The sequence below is a fragment of the Lygodium microphyllum genome, chromosome 3 (assembly GCF_053477565.2).
Source record: "Lygodium microphyllum isolate KBCC chromosome 3, Lygodium_microphyllum_v1.1.10, whole genome shotgun sequence".
In the NCBI taxonomy this organism is placed as follows: domain Eukaryota; kingdom Viridiplantae; phylum Streptophyta; class Polypodiopsida; order Schizaeales; family Lygodiaceae; genus Lygodium; species Lygodium microphyllum.
The window spans coordinates 24,535,917-24,542,912 of NC_141137.1; positions in this window are offsets into that span (position 1 = coordinate 24,535,917).

Genomic DNA, 6,996 nt, shown 5'->3' on the forward strand with positions numbered 1-6,996 from the left:
TTATACAAAGAAACATTTGTTGTAATGCCTATATGAACACCTAATCAAAGGATTTGTTGAATGCATTACAAGATGAAATGTGTATTTAGACACTAATATAAATAATTTCCTTATCACTATTTTAAACACATTGATTGTCACTAGATTTCTTATGGTGGGTGTAAACTATTGATCTTGTAATATATTTGAAATTTCCATTATAGTTTGAGACTTATGAATCTCATATAGATTGTCTAATTAATATGGACTACAATGATATTTTCAACATTGCCTCCTATGGATGAGCTCTATTTTTAGACATTTTTAAATGGCTAGTATCTCCATTTATTGAAACCTATCACCTTTTAGCACATCTCATATGCCAAAAAGCTTTGATATTTTATGAGAAGTTTTCATCCTATGTTCAATATATATATTGATTTATTATAGTTGATTAAATACATAATATGAGTTGTATTGTTATACAAATTGATTGAAATACAAGGGATCAAGTGTCCCATGATTTTATTTGTTCTCCAAGATGCTTTGGCCTTCTTTTCTAATAGACATCGTACACTAATTGCATGAACAACATATCATTTAATTCATTTATCTCTCCTTTTAAATGTTTTGTTGAGCCTTATCTAAATTGGATATCAATATGTCTATGTGAGAGATGTAGACTATACTTAATTTTGAAAAGATAAGGAGAGAGAGAGAGAAAGCTTAAGCTCTTGTAAGACATAGAACACATAGAGAATGAAAACAAGATAAGAAGATGAAAACTCTTATCCTTCTTCTTTGTTTTCTTATCTAGGTGAGAAATATAACCATCATATGTCAACCTATACATAGGATACATTACTCTCATTGACTTGTACACTTATAGAACACTCTACAATCCCTTTACATTAACCCTAGCTTTCCTCACACTAAGTGTATGAATATTTTATGCTTCGTTTATTTTCATATCATTACCAATCTCTTATTATCTTTGTATATATTTCATTAAATATAATATATTTCTCAATTTCACCAAAAAATGTCTATCAAAATAATCATTGTGATTATACATCTCCTTTACTCAATAGTAGTCCTGCTCTTATTAATATTTTAAAAAATGATCTAAAGAGTATTGCTAGGCTGTTATACAAAGTTCTCTACATGAAATAGCCTCAAAATAGCATGAAACTTTGACAAGTCAATCAAATTGGATAAATAAACCATTAGTATCCCACATGCAATAAGATGAATCTTGGACAAGTCAATGTTGAATAAATGAGTCACGAGTAGTCAAATTCTTATAACAATACAAGAAACACATGAGAAAAAATATAATTATTCAATATCTCTTGTATCTTTTTTGGTAGCACAAGAAGATAGAATGTATTATCTAGCAAAGATACACTATATTCAATAACCTTTCAAAATGATAGTCTCTCTTAAATACAAATTATATAGTTATAGATAGAATTTGCAAAGGAATAGCCAAAATAACATATTATCCAAAAAAGATGTAACTACTAACACTCTTGTATTTTTTTTTTTGTAGCTGCAAAAGATGAACTTTATGTACTAAAGATATACTACATCAAATATCTCTTCAAAATGAGTCCTTATTGAATCCAAATTGTGTAGTAATAGATAGAATAAATAGCAAAGGACTCATTAGGCTTGAGATACTTCATACTGCATACAATAATCTTTCCAATCAAGTGACACTCTAAACTAGCAATAGGAATCTTTGTATCAAGCCACATTAACCAAGAGTATCTAGAAAAACCATGAAGCATAATAAATATTTGATATGACATGAATAAGTGGATTCTAGCAATTCTTAAACTTGTTATCGATACAATAAAGATATTCTTATTTTTCATGATTTTTCCAAATTTGCTCAACCATGCTTAAAATAATTGTTTTTTCTAACATTCTTCAACTTTAGGGTGGGTTACGATCACAATTGAGTTTCGTAATGTGGTAATCTATATGTATTTTTATGAGCTCTTAGACTTATTTAAAATTTTTGAAAAGTTCTATAAGTACCATGTGCTCAAAAAAATTTCTTAAAGAAAATTTATATCTCATTTATTATTTTTAGTATATTTCTAAGATGGACAACTTGAAAAAATAAAAAATCACTAAAAATGAGGGTTGCTAAGTTATATTCTATTAACAACCATCATTTTTAGTGATTTTTTAATATTTTTAAACCTTATTAGCAATCTGTCAGAGAGAGAACTAGGGAGAGAGAAAGAGGAGAGAGAAAAACTGCAAAGGAGAGAGAAAGACTGTAGGAAGAGAGAAAAATAGAGTGACGAGGAGAGAGAAAGACTAGAATTGGAGAGAGAAAGACAAGAAAGATGAAGAAGCCATGGAAGCTTAGAGCAAGAAGGGAGAGAAAGATTGTAAAATGTATTGATTTGTCAAAAGATGTGAAAAATTACAACTTCTCTCCTTATATACCAGTGTCAATGTGACATGGCATATTAATAGCATTCTAAGTATTCCCAGCTTCTTACAATCCATCCCTTCCCAAAAGTTTTTGTCCTAAAAAACAAACCTAGAAAGAACTAAAGAAGAGATGGATAGAACAGAGTACTACTCTGTTTTACAGCTTTACAAATGGGGAATGAGTGAAGAATTATCATTACAAGGGCTGAATTTGAAGAACGGAAAGAGAACCCCTCTATATACATGATTTGAAGAACTTTAGAAGCCATTGGAGCCATAGAATCTTCAACAAATAGTTCCAGAAAAAAGTAGACAGCTTGCTGAAATAACAGTCCCTGCTGGACCAAATCTGCCATAACTTTTGATAGAAGTGTCCAAATGAAATGTACCACATATCAAAACGAAGCTCTTGAAGAGTACTTTAAGCTCATGTAGATAGCTCAATTCTGAAAATGAAGTACGACAAAAACTGTTCTAAAACAGCGTGCTGTCCTGAACCAGTTTGCACCAATACTAGCTCCATAAGCAATAGGCTTCAGCCACCAATGTATCCTTCAAGTATGGATACTCATCCAATATTGAATCAGGTCTCCAAGAAGCCTCTTCAGAGGGTAAACCTCTCCATTTAATCAAATATTCCACAATAGAACGTGATCGAAGCTTCTTTTCACGCTGACCTATAACAGCCTCTGGGATGTACTGAACGATACCATCTTCATCAATAGGTGCCGCTCATCAACTAAATCCACTGGATCACCATAATAGGGCTTGAGCTGACTAACATGGAAGACATTATGAATCTTTGTAGAAGAGGGAAGCTCTAGTCTGTATGCCAAATCTCCAATCCGCTTAAGGATCCTGTAAGGGCCATAGAATCTGTGGGCAAGCTTATTACTGGATCCATCTTTCAATGTAGAGTACTTGGATTTGGGCACCTTCAACAAAACCAGCTCTCCTTCCTAGAACTCTAAAGGCCTCCTCTTCTCATCAGCATACATCTTCATCTGATCTTGAGCCTTCCTTAGATTCACCTTGCATTGTTGAAGAAGGGTCTGCATTCTTTCTAACTCTTCCTTCCCATAAGGGTTGATCTTTTCGTTAAAAATGACTGTGGGTAGGGGCACCTTGTAACCATACAAAGCCTCAAAGGGTGAAACTCCTATGCTCGCATGAGTGGAATTATTATAAGCAAACTCAGCCAGGTGTAACCAAGAATCCCATGAGGTTTGGACATCATAGCAAAAATGGCGAAGATAAGTCTCCAACCATTTATTAACTCTCTCTGTCTGTCCATTAGTTTGGGGATGATAAGCCGTAGATGGAGCCAACTTGGTACCCATAGATGTAAATACCGCTTGCCAAAAGTTACTCATAAACTTTGAGTCCCTATCATGGACAATCACCTGCGGTAATCCATGTAATCTGAAAATATTCTCCATAAACTGGTTGGCCACTTGAGAAGCAGTAAACTGAATTTTTGTTGGGATAAAATGAGCTGCTTTGATGAGTCTGTCAACCACCACATAAATACTAATCCACCCCTTCTTGGTAGTAGGTAAGCCAGTGATAAAGTCCATAGTAATATGAGTCCATTTACCCGTAGGAATAGGCAATGGCTGCAACAAACCTCCTGGCGTATGGGTACTATCCTTATTTTGCTGACAAGGCATACACTTCGTAACGAAGTCCTTGACATCTTTCCACAGTCCTTTCCAATAAAAGCTCTTGCTGATCCTGTCATAAGTTTTGAAAACTCCCAAGTGTCCAGCTAAAGGCGAAGAATGCAACTCCATAATTTTTCGCTTGAAAGAAGAAGTAGAGGGAATAACAATCTTGCCCTTCCACCAAATAAGACCATTTTTAAGCTGGTAATGTGAGTTTTCTTCCATAAGACCTTGCTGTAATTTCTGAAAGATTTGGCTGAATTCCTCATCTAAGAGATATGCCTCTTGTAGCTCTTCAATCCAATCACTATGTAATTCCGTCATAGCTGATACTTTGCAGGCCCACATACGAGAGAGAGAGAATCAGCCACTATGTTATCTTTGCCCCTTGTATGAGTGATGTCAAAGTCATAATTTTGTAATGTTGCTACCCATCGTCGTTGCTTTGGAGTAAGATTTGACTGAGTAAGGAAATACTTGAGTACCCGATGATCACTATGCACTCTGAATCGGCTGCCATATAAGTAATGGTGCCATTTCTTGATTGCATGCAGAATAGCCAACATTTCTTGATCATAAACATTCATGGCCATCTCCTTATCAGTAAGCTTACGGCTTTCAAATGCAATTACTCCATGCTCCTGAAGCAAAACAGCCCCAATGCCACGGCCACTAGCATCACACTGTATAGTAAACGCTTTAGAGAAATCCGGGCATACAAGAATAGGAGCAGAGGTAAGTAATTCCTTTAACTAGTTGAAGCTGCTATCTGCAAGAGCATCCCAAAAGAAAGCCTATTTCTTCAACCTCTCAGTTAAAGGGGATGCAATTGCTGCATAATGCTTTATAAATCTGCGATAGAATGAAGATAGACCAAGAAATCCTCTAAGAGAGGTAGTAGTAGTAGGCGTTGGCCAATCTTTTATGCATTGCACCTTCTTGGGATCATCCTGTATTCCTTTTTCACTGACTATATGTCCCAAGTATTCCACTTCAGTCTGCATGAAAGAACACTTCTTCTCCTTAGCAAAAAGCCTATGATGTCTCAACACATCAAAAACCTTCCTCATATGCGACAAATGATCCTGAAAAGTCTTACTGTAGATCAAAATGTCGTCGAAGAACACTAAGACAAACTGAAAGAGGAAATGTTGTAGAATCTTATTCATCAGGCTTTGAAAGGTAGCTGGAGCATTTGTAAGGCCGAATGGCATCACCAAGAAATGGTAGAGCCCATGATCAGTCCTAAAAGCAGTCTTGATCTCATCACCCTCTCTCATGCGAATCTGATGATACCCTGATCTCAAATCAATCTTCGTGAAGAATCGAGCCCCCTTAAGCTCATCAAGCAAATCATCTATCCTGGGTATAGGATACTTGTTCTTCACTGTTATCTTATTAAGATCCCTGTAGTCAATGCACATTCTGAAAGATCCATCTTTCTTTTTGACTAACAGGACTGGGGATGCATACGGTGAAGAACTTGGTTCAATGAATCCCATTTGAAGAAGCTCTTTGATTTTCTTGGCTACTTCCTCTCGTTCACATTTTGATAGTCTGTAAGGTGGCTTATTGATTGTCTTTGAGTTGGGTTCCAAATCAATGGGGTGATCCACCGCTCTATTAGGAGGCAATGAAGTAGGTACTTCAAATAAATCTCTATACTCCTCAAGAAGAGCTGTCAAGGCTGGATGGTTTGCTGAATTATTGGACTGATCCTGTGTTTCTTTGTTCAAATGCAATACAAATATCTATGAGCATTTCTTGTACTCTTTCTTGAGTTGTTGAATGGTGATAAGCTGAAAATCAGATTTACTAGGGATTCCCTGTAAACGGATAAGCTGTCCATTGGAGAAAAACTCCATATATAACTGTGAGAAATCCATAGTAATCCTGCCTAAGGTCATCAACCAATCACAACCAAGTACAATATCTATAGGCCCCATTTCCAAAGTGATCAGGTTTACTTTGACTTCAAAATTTTTAGCCATCTGCAAAGAAACCTGTGGGTAAATTTGTGTACTGATTTCCTCTTCACCATTAGCCACTTGTACTCTAATGGGCTGCTGTAAGTCGGTGGGAACACAATTCAACTTGTACATAATGGATTTATTGACAAAACTGTGGGTACTGCCACTATCTATCAGGATGAACACTGGCTTTCCACATATGCTTCCCTTCATACGAAGTGTATTAGGGTTCTTAGATCCCGTCCAAGCATCCATAGAGATAGAACAATTAGTGGCAGCAGGCAACTTATTACAAAATCCACCCGGATCAAATGGGATATCACCGCCTGGATCAAAAGGAAAAGAGTCAGATGGATCATAGAAGTACTCCTGTCCACCATCATCCTCGAAATCTTCATTTTTAGCATTGATCGTGACTGCATTAACTTCATCTATGTCATTTTCAAGGTCCTCAAGAACTAGCATACTCTGAATTTTTGGCTTGGCATTTTTGTATAGACACTTTGAAGCATGGTCAGGAGTATACTTTTCTCCACACTTGAAGCATAAGCCTTTGTCCTTTCTTTCCTTGTAAAGATCCATGGGAATATTTCTGGAATTTGTATTGGCTGAAGTAAACTTAGGCTTATTGTCACCTTGCTTAAATTCAACCTTTGGACTGTTTGCTGTCCTGAAATTGCTTTGAAGCCTAGAAGCATTAAATGGAGGATAAGTTGGTATCCGTAAGCTCCCACTAGGCATATGATTGCTGCCATAATTGTTACCAACTTGCCCTTGCTTTAAAACAGTCCTTAGCTGTCCATAACTTGGCTGAAATGAAGACTCTTTCATATACTTCCTTCCAAAGTGCTCTGCAAGCTCAATAGCCTTGAAAAGTGAAGTAGGATTTTGCGCCATAACATCAGCTGACAAGGATGGTTCTAAACCAT